The following is a 24,983-nucleotide window of genomic DNA, read 5'->3' as shown; positions in this document are numbered from 1 at the left end:
ATTTTTTAAAAAGTATAATTTTCTTACGAATGTAGTTTGGTAATTTATATATAAGATATATCATATCTTCATTTAGCTTATCTAACATATACATTAAAATTATTTATTTACTCAAAGATTTTTAATTTAAAATTATTTATTTAGTTGTGTCAATTTTTTTAAATAAAAAATTATTTCATTAATTAGTTATTTATTTTAGTATCGTTTGTTAATTTATAAAATTTAATTTGAAACAATATATATAATTTTTTTATAAGAGTTTATTTTATTATTTAAATATGATATATATATTGGTATAAAAAATTTAGGATGATACTTCATCTAAGGTTATATAGAAATTTTAGACTTCATTGAACATTTATAAAATAATTTATATTTACTTCATTTTAATAATATTATATTAACTGAGATTAAATCTGTAATATAACATATTTAGTATATGTCTTTTCACCACTATATCAAATTATTAGAATTTCATACTAATATTATTTTGAATTTGAGAGCCTTATTTATTTATATATATATATATATATATATATATATATATATCCTTACTATTAATAATGAAAATAGACGATTTTGGTGTGACCTATTTTACTATCATTTTTACCCTTGATCGACTTTTTCCTTTAAAACTATGTAATCACCCGTTTCAATTTTGTAACTTACATTATTTTTTTACAACAAAAACTCAAACAAATTATATAAAGAAATACAACAAATATGAACATGTTTTATCGTAATTAAACAATGTCCGTTTGAACGTTAATATTAAATAAATGAGAATTAATATTAAACAAAATTATCTCTCCATTATAAAACAATAAAAAAAAGAATCAAATGTTGCGCTGCTGATTATAGGTGAAACATGGTGGGGTAGTGCTCTTAGATACAGAAGAGAATAAATGAGAGCATGTATCAAAATCAAAACTTTGGTGGGTTAACATTTAGAAGTTTTGAGGTGTTTATGACTTGTCATATGTGGAGATTTTTATGAGTGTGAAGTTTCAGAAATTAATAAATGAATAAGGAAGTATAGTGACAGAGAGTAGGGTGGGTTGCAACGTGGTTTTCGGGTTTCAATGTTTTTGAAATGATTTTGGTGTAAGGTGGTAGAGAAAGAAAAAAGGTTTGTTGTGTCTGTTCAGAATTCTGATACTACCCTAGTACCTACTATGCGAGTGCTTCGGCATTTTGACCGCAACATCTTAATATATGATTTTTGTGCTTTTTTGTTTTACTTCTTTCATCACTTTTTATAAGCATTTATTAGATGTATTGAATATATTAAGTAAAATTATTGATATAATTAATGTGAATAAATTGAGGTAAATAAAAAAAACACGTATAGTAATTTGTACAGGACCTTATATTTAACAAGAAATAACTTTTTCAACCAATACTTGTAACTAAAGGACATAGAAGTATTGACTTTTTTTTTCTTTTTCATGCATTTTTTGGAGTTAATAGTGTAAGGGATTCTATCGTTATTAAATTAAAATAATACTTTAATTTTTATTTTATAATTTAAAATATTAAATTTAAATATAAATCATTCGATTAAAAGTAAACAATCAATAATATTTAACTGTATAAATATAAGATATTTTAATCATTTGATAATATTATAATCTATTAATTTGATTGATGATCTGCATGTTATTATCATGATTTTATGAAAAATCGATCATTCAACAACTATGATTTTTCTAATGAACATACACTTATATTTCATAAGTATTTTACATTTATTTTTATATTTATTTACTTTTTTTATCAAATATTGATATACTAGTTATATTTATATTATGTTTTCTTTTATTTTCAATTCTTTTAATTTTTAACTCAAAATAATTGAGCTATCGAACATCAAACGACGATAGTTATAATTTATTATTTATGTGTATTTGTAATATTCAATTATAATATTTGTTTGTATAATATTGAAATAATGTAATATTATTTATTTTTGCATTTTAATCTATTTAACTATTCTACTAATTAATTATTAATAATGATGTCTTATTAAATAAAATTTATTTTATTGTTAAACTCAATAAAATTAACATTTTTTTAATGTTTATAACAAGACGAAGAAGTCATGTGATTATACGTGAAGAAATACTATGTTTTTATTAAAGAATAATAAATAAAAATTATGTAAAAAATGAACTTTTAGCCTATTAAAAAATTGAATATATAATTCTCAATAGCATATTTTTACACATGTACCAATGTTCCAACTTTTTCCTTTATTCAAATAACCATCCTGCAGGGCATCCTCATCACCCTTAGGCCACTGTACCCACACAACACTTTTTGTCCTATCCCCAACCGCCTCTTTTTGTTGTGTGAAATAGTTTCTCTTATCACTCTCACCATCACTCTCACTCTCATTCTCACTCTCACCACAACACTTTTTGTCCTACCCCCAACCATTTCTTTCTGTTTGGGCGAAACCGTTTCTCTCATTCCTCTCACGCGCTCGTTCATCAGCATAAACCTTCTCTCTCCCACTCTTTCACAATCACTCTCACTCAACCGAATAAACTTTTCTCTCCCTCTTTCTTGCCCTAGCTCTCCCTCACTCTCACTCAAACAGAGAGGAAGGTTCCCACTCTCTCTCTAAGCACTCTCACGCGCTCGTTCATCAGCATAAACCTTCTCTCGCCCACTCTTTCACAATCACTCTCACCCAACCGAATAAACTTTTCTCTCCCTCTTTCTTGCCCTAGCTCTCCCTCACTCTCACTCAAACAGAGAGGAAGGTTCCCACTCTCTCTCTAAGCACTCTCACTCAAACAGATAGGAAGGTTCTCGCTCTCTCTAAACACTCTCCATCAAACAGAGATGAATGTTCTCGGCCTCGCTCTTTCTTTAAACACTTCATTTTTTTTTATTTCATCTAGAGTAATTTATTCTCATAGAAACTTCTACCATGAAAGACGATCTTCTGACATTTTAGATTAAGTCTTGCGTGAAACTCCACAATGGTCTTGAAGCACTCCTAGAAGACGCATAAGAAAAGGAAACACTACAATGGTATCTTCGTCACTTTCTTCTTTCTGTATACACTTTGATTTCTTGATTTATTTAAGTTTTATAATATGGTAGTAGTATATTTGACTCATCTATTATTTTATGTTTGATGTGGGGGTTGTTTTTTGTTATTGTTGCTGGATATTTTTGTTTTAATCAATTTTCTTTTACTCATGAAAAATCAATTGCATCAAAAGCGCACACTAAATCAAAGTTAATAGATTGCTATGTAAATTTTCAGACGCGTTTTTATTTACAAAATTTGTTCGTCGCTTTGCTACTCTGGTTAACTTGCTTTTTTGTTTTTGTTTTAAATAAATAATAATAATAATAATAATAATAATAATAATAATAATAATAATAATAATAATAATAATAATAATAATTGCTACTAGTACTACTTATAGTATGTGATTTTCCTTTAAAAAATATACATAATAAATAGCTTAACACACCAAAAAGCAACAATCCAATCAATCATATAGAATAATAAATAAATTAACTAGTACGAGGCTATCCTCTAAATCCTAAAATCTGTTTGTATACCGATATACTAAATAGAATTCCGTCCAAAATTGTGTAGGTATTGGTTAATACTTCTAACCAACTATTTTTTAATTAAAAGACTTTAAGATTTTTAAACCATAGTTATAAATAAAAGGAACCTAAACTCCCATTCTACACTTTAAAAGTGATAGAAATAGAAATAATAATGTAACATATTGGTGATTTGATAGTAAGAAAAGATATAGAGAAAATTATGTGGTAAATGAGTGTATAAAAATTAGAGGTATTCAAATATAAGAGTGGAAGGAACTTATATAGTACTATTAACATTTAATTTATCCCTATTATTGTAAATTATTGATTTTCTAATTGACACCTTCCTATCAATCATTATATTCTTTAAAATGGTGTTAGGGGATTTATGGTATGGACTCTACTAGTATGTGACACTGTTATGATATGAGTAGATATTGAAGACCAATTATATCTAATTTAGTTTTGTGATATGTTTTATTTATTGACCGTGTATATATTCATGTGTTTTGTTGTTTACAGTCTGCCGCAGCTATGTGTGTGGGAGCAGGAAATATTCATGCCCCAATGGAGGTGCAAGGAGTGGCGCACATGTTAGGTATGCCAATTTATATTAAATTAAAGCAATTTTTTTTAAAAAGTAATTTATCCTGGGATGACTTATACCATGTAATTTGGTTGCAGAGCACATGCTCTTCATGGGGAGTAAAAAATTTCCTGAAATAAATGAGGTTTGTTCGATAAACTCAAATAATTAATTGAGATTAATTTGATTAATTTTTTTATGGTAATGGATTAATTAAATTAATTTATTTGTTTATATGTTATGAATTTTCATTTTTCATATTTTTTAATTAGCATATATGAAAGAAGGGTAATGTACAAAAATTAATTGCCATAGCAAATTTAATTGTGAATCTTTCTATTGTTAGTTTGATAGGTATATTTCTGAGCATTGTGGCTCTTCAGACGAAGTCACCGATGTTGAATGTAACTCATACTATTTCGAGGTGGATCCAAAGTTTTTGAAGGGTGCATTGAAAAGCTAAACTATAATTTTACCTTCCATAATTTTATCGTATGATTATTTTGGGAATCTTCTATGCATTTATCATTCCACTGTACTCCTTCTAGTCTCCAATTTAACAAAAACAAAGTTATATTTAGTAGTTTTAAATATATGCAAAATTTGACTAATTTTAACAAGGGACAATTTTAAAAATACAATTACTTGTTTTACTTTTTTGAAAAAATTAAATAAAACTAACTACTTTTTTTAAAGGATGTGATTTTTTATTTTGATATAAAACACTGGCGAGGTATTTCATTGGTAAGAGGTTATGGCTATTAATCAAGTGGGCTTGTGGCTTTGAGTGAATTTCATTTCTAATTGTTATTTATTAGTTGGCAGTTCGGCTTTGAGTGAATTTCATTTCTAATTGTTATTTATTAGTTGGCAGTTCGCTGTTGGGGTGACTCTGTTAGCAAATTGCTATCAGGAAATAAGTTTGTTGGAAATTGGGAGGGTTAGTGATATCCTATTTATGCTGGAAGTATTGTATTGTTTACGAATGGGTCATGAATGTTTAAACAATAAAATTATATTTGGTTCCTATACCAAGATTGTGCATCACTCTTGATTTTTTCTCTGTATTATCTCTCTACAAAATCATTGCAGTTGGTGATTCAATTATAATAAAATTTGTTCTTGACTGGAAATCATAGTAATTGCATAGTTGAGTTGAAAGTTTTGTTGACTCTATTAATGTAGTCATGAATAGTGTAATAACACTATTTCCTGTCAAATAGTATTATCCTATTTGATTAAGTATATATTTTGTTGGTTACAATTTGCTGTGAATCTAGTTGTGTTAAGTGTTATGATTCAGTTTTAGCATGTATGTTTCTGTACTTGAGGCTAAGTGCATGTTTAACGTTGTGGTGAATTTGACAAAATTATGGTGAACCACTACAAAACCAAACATATACTAAAGAACTTTGGGTATTCATGTCCATCTTGATGTGCTAGATTTTTGCTAAACTTGTATTGGTTTTTTGTATTAGATTTTCTCAATGCTTTATTTCACCTCTTGTTAAAGAGATAACTTAGAGCAGGAACTATTTGCAGAGGATGAAGGTATGTTTCATTTTAATATTATGTAACCGATTTCTATTTTTCTTTCTTTTTTGAAGGGGAAAACTTAATTTGTTTTTCTAAACACAGAATTTGAATCAAAGATTCTGTTGGATGGTGTCTTCAACTTCTGCGGTGCCATACATCAAAACACAATTTTCATGGTATGCTGTAGTCTGTTCTTCACCAATTTGTTGGTCAATCAGTTTTTTTAGATTATATAATGTATTATTGATATTTCTATTATATGTATTTATTTTCATGGACACAACATAAAGGGAACAAAAATAGTCTGACGACAGAAATGGATGACTATACTCATCTCCAGAAAGTTTTGGAATTTCACGAAAAATACTACCACGGATCTAAAATGAAATTTGTTATTATTGGGGGAGGTAAATTTTGTTTTACTAGTTTTTAATTTGCATTGCATTGGCTGATTGCAAATATATTGTGAAGCATTTCAAAATCTCATTAATTAATATAGTTTTATTTAAATATTGATATTCTTTTATGCAAAGTCTATTGATTTGCTGTAAGATTGAGTCGTACAACTATTCAATTCTATAAAACTCGGTGCTAGAAGGTTACAAAAAGAACAAAATAATGCTTTCAATCTGAAGCAATTTCGGTGTTTAAAAAAAGAAAGATAAATCACAAATTTTCCAAAAAAATCTTCTATTACAAGTGAAAAACTATATTTAGTGGAAGCTTCAAATGATATGGATATTCTTTGAGCTATTTTGGACATTACTGTCTTTACAGAATCAATTTTTACAAAATAAAAAATAGACGGATGTTTACGCCATATCCTTGAACATAGTCAGATATTTAACCTTCTATTTAGTCTCTGTATGTTTGTTATTCCCAACGTTTCTTAACAACTTTTGCAAACTAAATGTAATAGGCATATTATCTAAGTATACTAGAGGACAATGACACGTTGCAAAAATGAATGAACTGGTGATACTAAGAAGAGGTTAATGGGTTAAAAATTCATGCGTCAGAAAGTATTGGGTGGTGAATTTAGAGAGAGATAAAAGGGAAATAATAAAATGCGACAGCTAGCCGCAACAAGGAGGTTATTCTCATGTAATAAATTTTAAAGAGTAACCTAACGACTTGCAAGCATTATCTTTATGTTTCGAAGCTCAACCATTCAATATGATTAGATAAATAGATGCATTAATTGGGAGTTGGTTGTCACTGTGTATAGTTATAATCTAACCAATTAGTTACAAGTAACTCGCATGTCTAACCAAGTATAGAAGTCATATTTAGTTATATCATTATGATTCATCAATTCAATATAACATATTCAATTCAATTAAGTGTTTTCTTTTTTTTTTTTTTTTTTCCTTTTCTGAACCTAGAATCTTTCTCAAGATTCATCAATGATCGTATGAATTCTAACTAATATGTAGTGGACTTATATGTTCTAGTTACTGATAATATATGCATTGGTTTATAATATTCTATATGTATGTGTAACTTAACTCAAATGGTTGGTTATTTTAAATCTTCAATAATTTATAACGTGGTTCGTTAAAGATAATTTGCTAGGTTCAAGAAGCTTGTTTTCCTTTCTCAAATCTTGAGGGTTGGCTACATCTTAACCGCTTTTGTCGAGGAATATGGAATATATCGAATAGATGGTACATCCATAGCTTACATATTTGTCATTTCCATGCACCTTCGCTTGGGTACAAAAGGTAACCACATTTTTCTTAACTTGAGTAGGGGCTTTCTATGAAATTGTAAATATTGTGTTTTTAATCCTTTTCATCTTATGAGACTAGTTTCAACAATATATGTTAATTTTATTGATTTGAAATTTTTTCATTAATCACAAACGTGAGATCAGTGAAAACGTTATTAACGTTTGGTTTCAGAAACAAACTGCGATCACTGATAGTTTGACAAGAAATATTATTTATGATATAACTTCGTAGAACAAAACTTGGTTTTTGTATCATGTAGTAAACAAAAAACAATGTAGTTTCAATATTATTTCTTTTTTTTAAACTTTTATCTTCTCTCTTCTACATCAACGAGATGATTGGATTTGTCTATTAATACCTTAAGTTGTTGCAAGTAAATGTATTGTAAAAATGAATTTCATATTTGTAGAGCCTTGAAAGAGGTGTATATATATATTATTTTTGACTTGTTTTCAACCCAATTATATAGTAAAACTTGTTATAACAGTTAGAGTTATTGAACAGTTAGTAGTTAGTTATTGAAGTAGTTAATTAGTATTTCTCTCTTTAAGAATAAATGGAATCTACAAATAAAACTTTCATTTCGTATGAAAGAATCTTCTCATAAACTTATGTTGTCTGTGGAAGAAATCTTTATTTCAAAAAATATTATAGAAATGAATACATATCTAACATCCTTATTATAGAAAATTTGCTCTTGTATTCGAGGAAACACGTCATTTGCATACAAAAAATGGAATAAGAAACTTACAAGACTAATGATTCGTGTCTTCGTTCTTTGAAATGATAGTAGGTATTATTTTCGAAGTCGTCACAATAAAAGGTGTAATCTTTTCTCTATAATTCGCAATTACATCCCGACCATGTATCCTTTTGCGAATTTGTTCTGCCTTCCATCATTAATACTGTGAGTCATAATAGATGAAAGATAACTTAATAATTTGAGGGACACATGTCTACTCATTTACCTAACTGATTAGACCTATCTTTCTATGCTTGTTAAGTTATGTTCTCTTTATCCTCCATCTAGTTTGACTAAATGAACGACAGAGATGAGAGCGAAAGATAAAAAAAAAAAACTAAGTAGAGACAAAATAACAAATGTTATATGATTTTGTGATACCATAACAATACTTTGAAACGAAACGAAAGCTAGAAATCCAGCAAGAAACTGGTGGCTACTTTTTTGGGTGAGAGGTCTCAACAAGAAAGAGTCGTACTTTGATTTTGTGTTAGATTGCTGAGTGTCTACAAGGATCAAAGGGTTGATAGAAATCCAGCTAGAAACTGGTGGCTACTTTCTTGGGTGAGAGAGCTCAACAAGAAGGAGTCGTACTGTGATTCTGTGTTAGACTGTTGAGTGTCTGCAAGGATCAGAGGGTGATCAATAGGAAAGAAATCATTAGAGATAGATAGGTTTCGGGGATGAAACTGGACAATCTGTAATTGATTCTTTCTATTGGAGAAGAAAATCTGAAATCCGATTGGATTGTCAGGACTGGATGTAGGTTGTCGCGTTGACAACTAAACCAGGATAAATTCTTGGTGCAATCTTCTCTAACCCTTAACTCCTTTAATTTTCTATCTTGCAATATGTGTATGTGTGATTAATATCAGATGCATGTTAAACATATTCTGTGTTAAGTAATATTGTTTAAACTGGATATTTGACTTGCATGCATCTTGGTTAATCTCTTATCAATCTGCTTGCAATTGCTAATCTTGTATGTCGCAATTTAATTCTGCTGTGCGTATAATTCTGATTTAATTTCTTAAAGAACTAATACATTCCGATTATTTTGAGGTCACAATAATCAACAATTGGCCTCAGAGCCTAACTTTTTGAGAGGTAACACTCATAAAAGTAATATGGCCTCAAACGATTTTCTGGGAGAAGGCGCATCATTAGCAAGACCTCCAGCATTCAACGGAACAACTTATATGTTCTGGAAGCACAGGATGCTGATATTCCTAGAAGCCAGTGGCATAGACATCCTTGACGCTGTTGAAAACGGTCCATACATTCCCAAGATTGCAGGAACAAATGACTCAATGATTCTCAAGCCTAGAGCCGACTGGTCTGACGACGACAAAAAGAAGGTAGGTTATAATGCTAAAGCTAAGAACATTATAAAGATGTGAAGAGAGCTCGCGTAAACACACTTATGCACGAATATGAATTATTCAGCATGAAAAAGGACGAATCCATCAGCGATCTGCAAACCAGATTCACACACATTGTGAACAATCTTCACGCATTGGGAAAGCAAGTGGACAACGAACAGCAGATTGGAAAAATTATGAGGTGTCTAACCAGAGAATGGCAGCCAAAAATAACAGCCATAGCAGAATCTAAAGATCTTGCAAAGATGACAACTGCAACATTGTTTGGAAAACTAAGGGAACATGAAATGGAATTACATCGACTGGACGAATCAGAAATGGAAAGCCGGAAAAAGAAAGGATTATCTTTGAAGGTTCAAGCCCAGCAATCGAAAACTAAATCAGATAGCTACTTAGATGAATCCAGTAGTGAAACTGAGGAGACTGAAATCGGGTCACTTGTCAAGAAATTTAAGAAATTTCTGAAGAAGAAAGACAATAAATTCAGAAAGCCATTTAGCTCCAAGACTAGTGACAACAAGACAATTACATGCTATGAATGTGGTAAAACTGGTCATATACTGTCACAAGATGCAATACAAAAATAGGACTTCAAATACTAAAGACAAGGAGCCAGCTCACAAAGCCAGAAGAGCATATATTGCATGGAGTGACAACGAACAATCATCTGCCTCTTCGGATGAAGAAGAAGTCAATTTGTGTCTCATGGCAAATACCGATTCAAAATCAGAAAATGAGGTTAGTTCACAATCTAATCCAACATATGATGAGCTACAAGAAGCTTTCAATGAACTGCATGATGATTATGTGAATTCCATAAAACAGTTGTTGAGCACAAAGAAAATGCTTGAACAAATGAAAAATGAACATAAAGAAATTGAAAATTTATGTGAACAACTGAAAAAGGATTCACATGAAAAATCTGCAAGATGCATTGAACTTGAGAATAATGTCGCATCATTAAAATCTGATTTATTACTTAGCAATCAAAGACATGTTCATGAAAAATCTGGTTTAGGATATACACCAAATATGCATGTTAAAAGAAATAAAAACAGATATGGTATTGGTTATATGCAAACCAGAAATGTCAAACATGGTCAAAAATCTGCTATTGCTAAGAGTATGTATGACATCTTTACTAAACCAAACAAACATTCATCCTTTGATGGCAAATGTCATTTCTGTTGCAGAAAGGGACATTTTGTGTCAAATTGCACATTTAAAAAATTAGCCAATAGAGGATGGAAGCAAGTTTGGATAGCAAAGAAATCTGTTTTTGAAACTGACCCCCCCAGGACCCAGTTTGAATTGGGTACCTAGATCCAAAACTTAATTATTTTTTTACAGGTGTGCTTGACATCCACCAAGCAAGATTGGTATTTGAAAGTGGATGCTCAAGACACGTGAAAGGAGACAAGTCTGAGAGTCTTGTCTTTAACATTAAATGAAGAAAGAAAATGCTTGAACAAATGAAAAATGAACATAAAGAAATTGAAAATTTATGTGAACAACTGAAAAAGGATTCACATGAAAAATCTGCAAGATGCATTGAACTTGAGAATACTGTTGCATCATTAAAATCTGATTTATTGAAATTTGCTAATAGTAAAGATAAACTGAATGTCATACTTAGCAATCAAAGACATGTTCATGAAAAATCTGGTTTAGGATATACACCAAATATGCATGTTAAAAGAAATAAATATAGATATGGCATTGGTTATATGCAAACCAGAAATGTCAAACATGGTCAAAAATCTGCTATTGCTAAAAGTATGTATGACATCTTTACTAAACCAAACAAACATTCATCCTTTGATGGCAAATGTCATTTCTGTTGCAGAAAGGGACATTTTGTGTCAAATTGCACATTTAAAAAATTAGCCAATAGAGGATGGAAGCAAGTTTGGATAGCAAAGAAATCTGTTTTTGAAACTGACCCCCCCAGGACCCAGTTTGAATTGGGTACCTAGATCCAAAACTTAATTATTTTTTGCAGGTGTGCTTGACATCCACCAAGCAAGATTGGTATTTGAAAGTGGATGCTCAAGACACGTGAAAGGAGACAAGTCTGAGAGTCTTGTCTTTAACATTAAATGAAGTTAAATGAAGATTGGTCAACCAAGTTGTATTGATGACACATAAAAAAAGTCAATGGCATTTAATCAGAAAGTTTTTTTAAATCGATTGGGTAATCGATTTCAAGTTTGTTCTTTTTTGTTTAAAGAATCGATTTGGGAATCGATTGTTTTAGCCCAGGATTCAAAATTCAGAAATGTTTATTGAAGTGTGCCCGAGCGTCGATTGGACAATCGACTAGTTCAATATTCAACGTTAAGACAATCGATTTGGGAATCGATTAAGTAACTCTGGATATCGATTTGGAAATCGACTTAAAATATGACCGTTGTGACTATTTCTCACTAGCCGTTGAAGGTAATTATTACCAAATCGATTGAGGATTTCCAGAAACGGTAACATAATCGATTGAGCAATCGATTTACTTGTTCAAAGGTTTAAATAGGAACAGTTCTAAATCGATTTCTTCACTGATTATCTCCAGATCTCTCTTTTTTTTTTCTCTGCTTCATCTCTTTGCTCTGCCTCTGCAACTGTTATCTACATTCTATCTACACTCTATCTTCACTCAATCTCTTCAATTTACAAACATGGCTCGAGTGAAACAGACCCAAGCCCATACCCCTTCACCGTCATCATCTTCAACAAGTGAAACTCCTTCACCTCCACCTACTATGTCTAAACGAATTCCAATTCCTACGCATAAGATCCTTGCCAAGGACAAGGGCAAGCAACATGCACTTAATCAAGAGGTATCTAAGAAAAGGAAGGAACCACCAACAGAGAAGCTTTTGGCTGATGCTATGAAAGAGATTTCTCAGAAGAAAAAGAAGCCTGTTACATCACCTCCACCTAAGAAAACTCCTGCACCTAAGGATAAGGATGCAGAAGTCACCATTCCAGCAGAATTTCTAAAAAGGAAAATCCATGAGGGTAGAACTCTGGATTTTGCCTACTTTGATACAGATGGCTTCACATTCCAAGATCATTTGAGATTTCATGGTCTTGAAGGTTTTCTTTCATCTACTCTGGACAGTTATCCAAAACTGATAAGAGAATTTTACGCAAACTTCAAGCTTACTGATAAGGGTTTCAAGACTCAGATTAAAGGTAAAAGGTTATCAATGTCCTTTGAAGATTTTGCTGAGTTGACAGGATTGCCATTTCACGGAACATCTTTAGACGACAGTTCCGATGCGGATGCAGCTGACGAAGGATGGGAAGCATCGCTGGACAGGCACACGGCGGTGAAAGATATTATGGTTGATGGTTTTGTTGAAACCATCTCATTGTCAATTGGTTAGATGAAGGTACAACAACGGATGCTCATGTATACGCTCACAAGGATGCTTGTACCTCGATCAAGAAATCACGCGGTTGTTCAGAAGCTAGATATTCTACTGTTATGGGGATTATCCAAAGAGCTAAAGACCAACCCTCATAATTGTATAACTAAATATGACTTCTATACTTGGTTAGACATGCGAGTTACTTGTAACTAATTGGTTAGATTATAACTATACACAGTGACAACCAACTCCCAATTAATGCATCTATTTATCTAATCATATTGAATGGTTGAGCTTCGAAACATAAAGATAATGCTTACAAGTCGTTAGGTTACTCTTTAAAATTTATTACATGAGAATAACCTCCTTGTTGCGGCTAGCTGTCGCATTTTATTATTTCCCTTTTATCTCTCTCTAAATTCACCACCCAAAACTTTCTGACGCATGAATTTTTAACCCATTAACCTCTTCTTAGTATCACCAGTTCATTCATTTTAGAAATCACGCGGTTGTTCAGAATCTAGATATTCTACTGTTATGGGGATTATCCAAAGAGCTTAAGATGAGTTGTACTTGGATTGTGCTAAGGCACATGCTGGAAGCTTCGCAGAGTAAAATTATGTTGCCGTATCCACAGCTGATCACAAAGATACTTAAACACTTCAAGGTGTCATTTGTGAATGAAGAATCTGCAACGACAACCCTCATCTTCGACGAAGCAATTGTGAATCAGATGAAATTGAAGAAAGTAAATGGCATTTGGATTAGGCCAATGCCAAATGTTGAGCCAACTCCTCCACAAGCCTCTGAATCAGCAGCTGAGCCTCCTGCATATGTTGCAAAATTGATGGAATTTATGGCAGCTCAGATGGCACACAATGCCAAAATGCTAGAGTCCAATGCAAGGATGGAAGCTACTTTAACATCTATCCAAACATCCCTGAAGTCAGTTGTTCAGGATGTTGCTGCAATTGATTCAAATTCTGTGTTTAGAAAAACAAATTAAGTTTTCCCCTTCAAAAAAGAAAGAAAAATAGAAATCGGTTACATAATATTAAAATGAAACATACCTTCATCCTCTGCAAATAGTTCCTGCTCTAAGTTATCTCTTTAACAAGAGGTGAAATAAAGCATTGAGAAAATCTAATACAAAAAACCAATACAAGTTTAGCAAAAATCTAGCACATCAAGATGGACATGAATACCCAAAGTTCTTTAGTATATGTTTGGTTTTGTAGTGGTTCACCATAATTTTGTCAAATTCACCACAACGTTAAACATGCACTTAGCCTCAAGTACAGAAACATACATGCTAAAACTGAATCATAACACTTAACACAACTAGATTCACAGCAAATTGTAACCAACAAAATATATACTTAATCAAATAGGATAATACTATTTGACAGGAAATAGTGTTATTACACTATTCATGACTACATTAATAGAGTCAACAAAACTTTCAACTCAACTATGCAATTACTATGATTTCCAGTCAAGAACAAATTTTATTATAATTGAATCACCAACTGCAATGATTTTGTAGAGAGATAATACAGAGAAAAAATCAAGAGTGATGCACAATCTTGGTATAGGAACCAAATATAATTTTATTGTTTAAACATTCATGACCCATTCGTAAACAATACAATACTTCCAGCATAAATAGGATATCACTAACCCTCCCAATTTCCAACAAACTTATTTCCTGATAGCAATTTGCTAACAGAGTCACCCCAACAGCGAACTGCCAACTAATAAATAACAATTAGAAATGAAATTCACTCAAAGCCACAAGCCCACTTGATTAATAGCCATAACCTCTTACCAATGAAATACCTCGCCAGTGTTTTATATCAAAATAAAAAATCACATCCTTTAAAAAAAGTAGTTAGTTTTATTTAATTTTTTCAAAAAAGTAAAACAAGTAATTGTATTTTTAAAATTGTCCCTTGTTAAAATTAGTCAAATTTTGCATATATTTAAAACTACTAAATATAACTTTGTTTTTGTTAAATTGGAGACTAGAAGGAGTACAGTGGAATGATAAATGCATAGAAGATTCCCAAAATAATCATACGATAAAATTATGGAAGGTAAAATTATAGTTTAGCTTTTCAATGCACCCTTCAAAAACTTTGGATCCACCTCAGAAATAGTATGAGCTACATTCAACATCGGTGACTTCGTCTGAAGAGCCACCATGCTCAGAAATATACCTATCAAACTAACAATAGAAAGATTCACAATTAAATTTGCTATGGCAATTAATTTTTGTACATTACCCTTCTTTCATATATGCTAATTAAAAAATATGAAAAATGAAAATTCATAACATATAAACAAATAAATTAATTTAATTAATCCATTACCATAAAAAAATTAATCAAATTAATCTCAATTAATTATTTGAGTTTATCGAACAAACCTCATTTATTTCAGGAAATTTTTTACTCCCCATGAAGAGCATGTGCTCTGCAACCAAATTACATGGTATAAGTCATCCCAGGATAAATTACTTTTTAAAAAAAATTGCTTTAATTTAATATAAATTGGCATACCTAACATGTGCGCCACTCCTTGCACCTCCATTGGGGCATGAATATTTCCTGCTCCCACACACATAGCTGCGGCAGACTGTAAACAACAAAACACATGAATATATACACGGTCAATAAATAAAACATATCACAAAACTAAATTAGATATAATTGGTCTTCAATATCTACTCATATCATAACAGTGTCCAGGAATATCAGCATCCTGTGCTTCCAGAACATATAAGTTGTTCCGTTGAATGCTGGAGGTCTTGCTAATGATGCGCCTTCTCCCCGAAAATCGTTTGAGGCCATATTACTTTTATGAGTGTTACCTCTCGAAAAGTTAGGCTCTAAGGCCAATTGTTGATTATTGTGACCTCGAAATAATCGAAATGTATTAGTTCTTTAAGAAATTAAATCAGAATTATACGCACAACGGAATTAAATTGCGGCATACAAGATTAGCAATTGCAAGCAAATTGATAAGAGATTAACCAAGATGCATGCAAGTCAAATATCCAGTTTAAACAATATTACTTAACACATAATATGTTTAACATGCATCTGATATTAATCACACATACACATATTGCAAGATAGAAAATTAAAGGAGTTAAGAGTTAGAGAAGATTGCACCAAGAATTTATCCTGGTTCAGTTGTCAACGCGACAACCTACATCCGATCCAGTCCTGACAATCCAATCGGATTTCAGATTTTCTTCTCCAATAGAAAGAATCAATTACAGATTGTCCAGTTTCATCCCCGAAACCTATCTATCTCTAATGATCTCTTTCCTATTGATCACCCTCTGATCCTTGCAGACACTCAGCAGTCTAACACAGAATCACAGTACGACTCCTTCTTGTTGAGCTCTCTCACCCAAGAAAGTAGCCACCAGTTTCTAGCTGGATTTCTATCAACTCTTTGATCCTTGTAGACACTCAGCAGTCTAACACAGAATCACAGTACGACTCCTTCTTGTTGAGCTTTCTCACCCAAGAAAGTAGCCACCAATTTCTAGCTGGACTTCTATCAACCCTTTGATTCTTGTAGACACTCAGCAGTCTAACACAAAATCAAAGTACGATTCTTTCTTGTTGAGACCTCTCACCCAAGAAAGTAGCCACCAGTTTCTAGCTGGATTTCTAGCTTTCGTTTCGTTTCAAAGTATTGTTACAGACAGATTAAAAGAAGTACAAAAAGAAGTCTCTTGATCGATGTTCTTCTCACGAATCTGGATATTCAATGATTGTTCATGAGGACATTGTCTTTTCTCTCAAGAATACTTTTTCAGCTCTCTCAATGATTATGGATAATCTTTTGATCTTGATCTAAAAAAGCAGTATCAGATTGTTAACAAAATGTATTGTGATCTGTTATTGAAGTTATCTTGAGTTCTCAGAATTATGAAAGTTATGATCAAGGTTCTGATAGAAAAAGATTGAAAAACAGTTTATATAGTTTCAGAAAAACAACTACTATATCGATTTACCCATCGATTTATTAAAGTTATAAAACATGTCTAATCGATTTGCCAATCGATTATCGCGAGTCTTGTTTTTCTTTAATCTTGAAACTATATAAGCTAATCGATTCTTTTAAAGCACTTTTCAGAATAAATCGATTTACAAATACGCATAATTGATTTGGCCACAAACTGGGAATTCACTATGATATCAAAATATTTGTTTCAATCGATTCCCCAATCGATTGTGTTTCAAAAAGTTTGTTTCAATCGATTTCTCAATCGATTGTGTTTCAAAACAGTGACTCAGTTAATTTCATGTTAATCGAAGTGCCAGTCGATTTGGTATTTGTTTTCTGAAAAGTTCTTACCAGATGTTTAGTTCAATCGATTTCCCAATCGATTGTAACCAAACTTAACATGATTGAAATTCACACAATAGATTGTCCAATCGATTGTGTTAGTCAAAGGCTTAAGTTTCTTTTGAAATTTCATTTAGGTAATCGATTTGCCAATCGATTGTTTAATGCCCTGTGACTTCCCAATCGATTTGCCAGTCGATTAGTTTCAATCAGTTTTCATTTTGTGATATGTACAATCGATTTGCCAATCGATTAACCTGTAAATCAGGTTGCCACTGACTTGTTCAATTTTCAATTCTAATTTAGTCAGTCGATTTCCCAATCGATTATACAATCACAAACATTTATATTTCCTTACACCCTTGTTATGAAATCGATTTCCCAATCGATTTACTCAGTGAATAATCAACTTTTGTTGATTTCTTGTGTTCCAAACAATTTGTTCCAAGTGTGTAGGATTGGATTGGTGTTCCTGAAATCTTGCTCAATTGAAATGTTAGATTTATCATATGATATATGAACATTGTATGTTTGTTAATTATGTCAAAATTAGGTAGAGACAAAATAACAAACACTCAATTCAATAAGATTTAAGACAAAACAATTTTACTAAAATAATACATTGTCCAAATAAAATCGGGAATATTACAAAGAAAAGATCACACTTTCTATTGTGACGACTTTGAAAATAATATCTACTCTCATGTTTTTAGGAACGAATAAACGAATAATGTCTTATAAGTTGCTTATTCCATCTCTTGTATGCGAAGTTGGCAAAGATGACATCTCCCGCTAGTACAAGAGCAAATTTTATATAAAAAAATTAGATTAAGACAACAAACATATTACATATGTATTCACTTAGATAAGATTTTTGAAATAACAATTTCTACCAAGGATGAGACTGAAGTCTAGGAAAAAAATTATTTCATACGAGATGAAACATTTATTTATAAGTTCCATGTATTAGAGAAGTAAATAATCAAAAACAATTAATCTATAAAATAAATATAAAAATATAATAATTAATTACTCTAATAACTAATTACTAATTGATCGATGACTCAAAATAGACTCAAAATACTGTAACAAGTTTTAGTAATCTAAGTTCTAATACTATCATATAATTGGGTTGAAACAAGTCAAAGGAAATATATTATAAATATGATAGCTTAACGTCATAATACCAGACTTCTATCTCTAAATATGAAATCCATTTCTTACAATAGGCTTAAGTTCATCAAATATCTATTTTTGGTGGATAAATTTTGCGCAACAACTTAAAGTATTGATAGACAAATCCAATCATCTCGTTGATCTAGAACAGAGACGATAAAAATTAAGTTAAAATGAAGAAATAAAATAATGTTGAAACTACCATCTTTTTACAAAAATAATGTTTAAACTAAGATACATGATACAACAACAAGCCTTATACTATAATGCGATATATTATATAATATTTCTTGTCAAACTATTAGTTATGTCAATTTGTTTTTGGAACCAAACGTATTCACTGACTTCGATTAAAGAAAAAGTTTCAAATCAATAAAATAAAAAAATACTATTGAAACAGGTATAATAAAATGAAAATGAGTATGCAATCGACTAGTGATGCTCTTTAGAAACGATGCTCATTCAAAAGTGGTTAACTTTTGTAGACCTAAGATGTATGGAAATGACAAATATATAAGCTATGGATAACAAACTTATTAGAGCTGCTCAAATGTTAGTTAAATAATCATTTATGATTTATGGAATTACATTATAAATTGTTCAATTTCTAGATTTAAAATGACCAATAATTTGAATGAAGTTACATATACATACATAACAGTCAAACATTATTATTAAAAAGAGAAAAATATTTGTTACAAACCAATGACATATATTATTAATAACTAGAACATAAGTCCATCACTGTTAGAATTCATCGATCACCATTGATGAATCTTGAAGAAGATTCTAGAGTTTAGAGGAACAGAGAAATTGAATCTGTTATATTGAATTGATAAAGATGCAACTGAATCTGTGTATTTGGTTAGACAAATGAGTTACTTATAACTGAATAGATTCTAACTATATACAGTGAAATCAACATTTAACCACTACTCTAGCGACTCTAATCATATTGAATGGTTGAGATTTAAAACACAGATAATACTTTCAAAACTTATTAGGCAATCAAGCCTTTTATTATGGGTTACTCTTTAAAATCTATCTCTCTTCGTGATATGTGAATCACCTCTTCTCACTTAGCTAACTGGATCATTCTATTATTTTCTGTTTTATCTCTCTCCCTAAACTCTCTTTCTGCCTCTGTCCCACTTCATTTCTTTCTAATGTAATAATTTTTTAACCCATTAACCTCTTCTCCATATCACTATCACTTATTCATTCATTCTTTGAGTTTGTCCTCTTGTATGTTTAGTATTAGCCTGGTTACACTTGCTTTGCAAAGAAGTTGTTAGACAACTTTGAAATAACAAATATATAGCTAGAATTAAATAAATGGTTAAATATCTTACTATATTCAAGGATATAACATCGTCTGTTTTTTTTTTTTGTAAAAATTGTTTAAGTAGAGACGGTACTGTCAAGGTAGCTCAATAATTTTCATAGCATTTGCAGCTTTCACTAAATATAGTTTTCCACACTTCGAGATAAGAATTTTTTGGGAAGTTTGTGATTTATCTTTTTTGTTTTGCTTACACCGAAATGGTTTTCAATTGAAAACATTCTTTGTTCTTTTTTGTAACCTTTTAGATCCAAATTTATAGAATTGAATAGTTTTACGGCCCAATCTTGCTGCAAATCAAGAGATTCTGCGTAAAAGAATATTTAAATAAAACTATATTATTTAATGAAATTTTGAAATGCTTTACAATATGTTTGCAATAAGTTAATGTAATGCAAATTAAAAACAAACTTGATAAAACAAAATTTACCTCCCCGAGTTTAAACAGTAGTTGGAATGTGTTATTCTGTTGAAGATATTGATAAAAATTTAAAGAAGTTGTGTAAAAAATATCTCACTCTTGATGACTCGCTGCATCTTCTTTTCAGGAATCAATTTATTCCAACTAATTTTTCTATACACGTTGAAGATACATGTGATAATGATTTTTCACTTTCAACTTATTCGAAATATATAATAGATGACGGTACAAACATGATAATACGTTCCACATTTTATTTTTCCATTACATATTTTCAAATAAACTTCAAAAGAGCTTCTGGTAGTGTAAAAAATTGTGCATTGTATGAATTTTTCGTTCATCCCTTTAAAGATCATTTATTTGAATTCATATACCAAGTGAATTACTTGATTTAATTATTAGTAAAATATTTCAAGATAAAAAAAATACTTTAATATTTATGAAACAATTTATGAATAAGTAGGGAAAATTGAACAATACATTTTTAATTTAGTTGATACTAGATTCTTTTGTTAATTTGCGAAAATTATAACCCTACCCTCATTTATACTTCGACGTTCTACTCAAAACACTCATTTTACCTCTTTAAAACCAAAATAACTAGTGAAAAAAATTTCTAGGACACCATTAAATTATTGTACCTGAAAACTGAATTTAAGCTTTTCGAAATATAAATGTGTTTAGGGCAAATTTAAATTGAGTTTTCTATAACACAGTACATTTGTGTTTTAAAAAACTTAAATTTGAGTTTACTAGAACACATTTGGAATTCCGTGGAACAAAAGAATATTCTATTTTTTTTTGAAACTAAGTCGAGCAAATTTGAATTTATCTGGTTGCATAGCTACTATGCATCCAGATTAGTCTTGTTTAGGCAGTTAATTATTCTCTTATATTATTTCCTTAACTTTTAGGTTACTGATCTATTTATTTTTAGTCTCATGAAATAATCTCCTCTACATGAATATTTGTACAATTTGGCATCACATAAATAATAATTTCATAATTTAACTGTATCATTAGAAATGGAGCCATTGACACTCCTGATAGTTGTGTTGTTCCCCACTAATAGTTAGCAATTATGGAAATGAAAGGTTTAAGATTGTTATGGAATAGTTATGTTGGTACATTTCTAAACCTGAGTCATGAGGGACCAAAGGCTGACCAAATATTTTTGATGAATCAAATAAAAAAATTAACATGTTTTTGTGGACTCAAATATTCTTGATGGATCAAATAAAAAAATTAACATGTTTTTGTGGACTCTAATCGTTTTTAAGCAAAAAATTACTTGAGGTAACTAAGAAATTGTAATTTAAAGTAGTTAGTGGAGAGCATGAAATAGTATATAGGAGTGCTAATGGTCCCACTCATCTTATATTTATATGTGTATATGAATTTGTCTATGTGTGCAGGGTCGAATCGCCAAAGTTGATACCTCAATTTGTGGATGGTATGTTTGAGGTGAAGCTCCTTGGTTTCAGTGACAAGCTTCCTCTTATCTTATCTAAGTTTTTGTTAGAAGTTAATTATTTTATGACAATTGATGATAGATATGAGGTGAGTGGCATGTTTGTGTCAATGTTAATATTTTTATCATTTTGGCCCTTTTCAATATTTTTTTGTTATTTTGACTTAAGCTTATCTTAATCGTTTATGAAAAAGACATAAATTTGATGAGCGAGGCTAGAGGCTAGTTTACCTGTTAAAACCTGTGTGAACACAATTATTATAGCGATAAAAACAACTTTATCTAAGTGACAATCTGTTGTTTGATGATTTAAAGAAATTTGAAATTTATTAGTTTGTGATATATGGTAATCGCAAATTATAAATTTTATATGGTTAAAGTAGGTTTATGTCCCAATGTATATTCTCGTATATTTATATTCATTTGAATTTTAATAGTTATACATTGAGGTTATGTCGTGGAAATTTTACACAAAAAAAAAGAAGCAATCGATATTGGCAAAATGATTAAGAAGACTCTTTCAAGAAATCCATTGTTGGTTAAGTCAAGGCACCTTGAGCAAGTGATTTACCTCCTTCACAATGCCAATTTAGTTATGGATTTGAATGCTTGGACCAAGTTTGAAATAAACTCTGGCTGAGGTAATTTTAGTTGGATTGATTATTATTTTATTTCTATCTTATCAGTCAATGTATTACTTTAAACAATTTTATCTTCAATAATCCCTGACAATTTTTCCAATCACTTTTATTTTTTGTTTATATGTAGTGTTATTTTAAAATTGAACAACACATTGGATAACACATTGGATTGGTATCAACTAAGCCGATGGCTTTATTTGATCTCTTTGGTGATATGGTTGAAGAACCATTATTTAATCAATTGAGGTGACCAATATGATGTTAGATGTCTTCTTTTTTATTATCTATACATTTATTATTTGAGTTAGTCATCTATTCTATACTTGAACTTGTCGGTGGATTCATCTTAAACTCATACTAGTATCTTAGACACGTAAGATTTTATCAAGTTTTAGAAACTAATTTCACTAAAAACAATATTTCAGATTCTATAGAATCATTTACTTGCAATTTTTTCTTTCGTTTATGTTGAGAGGGTTGTTTATTCTTTTTATTTATTTTTTTCTATCTTCTGGAATGAAATTCTTCATATGTATATGGAAACAGGGCAACAAATCATCTTGGGTATGATTAGATATTTCACAATTATACTGAACCATGTTTTTGGGTTTTGTATCCACGTTGAATCATGCAACCCAGATTACATGCAAAGTAGAATTCATAGCTTCATAGATAGCTTGGAAGTATTATTTGTAAGTTTTCCTCTTACTTTCAACCTTCAAGTTATTTGCTTAATGGCTACTATTTTATTTGTAAAACCACGTTTGATAAAAAAAGGAAGAGAAATCGCTGCTGTAACAATTTGTTTGAAATATTAGTTGGACATTTGTAACTATGGAGTAGTTATTTTGTAACAATTTGTTTGAAATATTAGTTGGACATTTGTAATTATGGAGTAGTTATTTTGTAGGCATATCTAAACTTATAAATGTAAATAGGAATAAAATATCTATTATATTCATTGCATTAAGCCTATAATATAAATAAGATATGTATAGGAATTCATAGGATAACTGAGACGATGAGTTGTTCAAGACCTATAAAAATAGCTTATTAAGGAGGTTGTTGCAGAAAGGTTCTTCATTGGAAAAAGAAAACAATAGATACAATAGTGTGGAAAGCAATAGTTGAAGAAAAGTACTCTCTCTCTATATAGTTTTTTATTTTTATTATTGACTTGGTTAAAGTTAACCCTTATTGTTGATAAAATATTGTTAAAAATTAATAATTTGCAGGTGCAACTTTGATATTGCTAGAAAGAAAGATGAAGAAATTAAAAAGATCAAAGAAGAATGATTTGGTTAAATAGTATGTAGAATATGTGAAAAAGTCATCTCCCAAATATCAGAGATTGCATATAAAATTTTGGAGTACCGAATCAGATATGAAGACCAACCATTCACTACCGGAATTTATCCACATGATTTTTTTTTTAAAAAATAATTAGGCTAAATTACATTTGTGGTCCCTTAACTTAATTTCAAGTAACGTTTTAGTCTTTTATCTTTTTTTTTTTTTTTTTTTTTTTTTTTTTTTTTTTTTTTTTTTTCCGATATGGTCCTTTATTTTAATTTTAAGTGACAATTTGATATTTTATGTTTTAAAATTTCAACAATATTATCCTTTTTTATTCAAAAATTCAAAAAAAAAAAATCAATTAAAACTCATAAAATTAATTATATTCTTCAATATAATACAAATTTCATCAAATTCGTAATACAAATCTTCAAATAAACTCATATTTTTATACTTTATTTGATATTGTTCGGAATAAAGGACTAAATCGGGGAAAAAAAAAGATAAAAGACTAAAACGTTACTTGAAATTAAATTAAGGGACCGTAGATGTAATTTAGCCAAATAATTACTATTTTCATTATGTTTTTGATATAGACAATGACTTAATATATTACATCATAAACTACATTCAAACAAGGTTTCGCCGTTATGATTCCATTCTACAGCAAGAGCCCAACACACAATTAATATATATACATATAACACATACACAAATATGAGTTAGACCGAAATTTATATATTATTTGTTTTGTGGATGAAATCCACACGATGATATATTGGATTTTACTAATTCATTGGTCCTACAATTTATACGAATAGTTCATGGAGATTTATAGAACTTCCCTTTTGCATAAATAAATTTGTTAGTGTAACTTTTCCTACCCTACAAACATAAGATGTCTTGGACATGTAGCATTAGAGTTGTAAAGAGTCTAGTTGAATTGGACACTTGTGTAAAATTAGAAATTTCCGTTTGACTCATTTATATAAACGAGTTTAAAAAAATTATAAATTATACTGTTGCATCATAATTAAAAAACCCTAATAACTTATTGGTTGTAAAAAAAAAAAACTTCAAAATTTTGAAGTTTTACATACATCTTCATAAAATAAATAAATAAAGGCTAGTAAAATCTCATCATTTTCTTGATAAAACCGTCTTTAAAATATTGTACACCTAAAATTTGAAAAGAACACTGAAATTGAAACATGGTATTTAGTTTTGGATTTAAGATTTTCATTTTGTATGAGCTAAAAGGTTAGAAGTTTAGAACATTAGTAAGTTGTATATATAATCAACCAATTAACTAGTTCCAACCAATTAGGGTTGTATAACA

At 30.2% G+C, this 24,983-nt stretch overlaps 1 long non-coding RNA gene across 5 annotated transcripts; it reads left to right on the top strand.

Annotated features, from left to right (window-relative positions):
- The first annotated feature begins 2,311 nt into the window (after positions 1-2,311).
- On the top strand, positions 2,312-24,510 carry LOC113786538 (uncharacterized). 5 transcript variants are annotated; one of them, XR_012163023.1, is made up of 10 exons: positions 2,312-3,042; positions 4,102-4,177; positions 4,264-4,310; positions 5,644-5,716; positions 5,804-5,877; positions 5,992-6,108; positions 7,265-7,425; positions 21,652-21,796; positions 22,145-23,040; positions 23,584-24,509. It is a non-coding gene; the product is annotated as an uncharacterized lncRNA (long non-coding RNA). The 5 variants fall into 5 exon arrangements; XR_012163022.1 differs by having other exon boundaries at positions 21,652-22,348; positions 22,476-23,040; positions 23,584-24,508; XR_012163024.1 differs by having other exon boundaries at positions 21,652-22,348; positions 22,895-23,040; positions 23,584-24,507.
- Positions 24,511-24,983: the final 473 nt, after the last annotated feature.

This window comes from Cicer arietinum, chromosome 5, assembly GCF_000331145.2.
Source record: "Cicer arietinum cultivar CDC Frontier isolate Library 1 chromosome 5, Cicar.CDCFrontier_v2.0, whole genome shotgun sequence".
Lineage (NCBI taxonomy): Eukaryota > Viridiplantae > Streptophyta > Magnoliopsida > Fabales > Fabaceae > Cicer > Cicer arietinum.
This window is presented reverse-complemented; position numbering and strand designations above follow the sequence as displayed.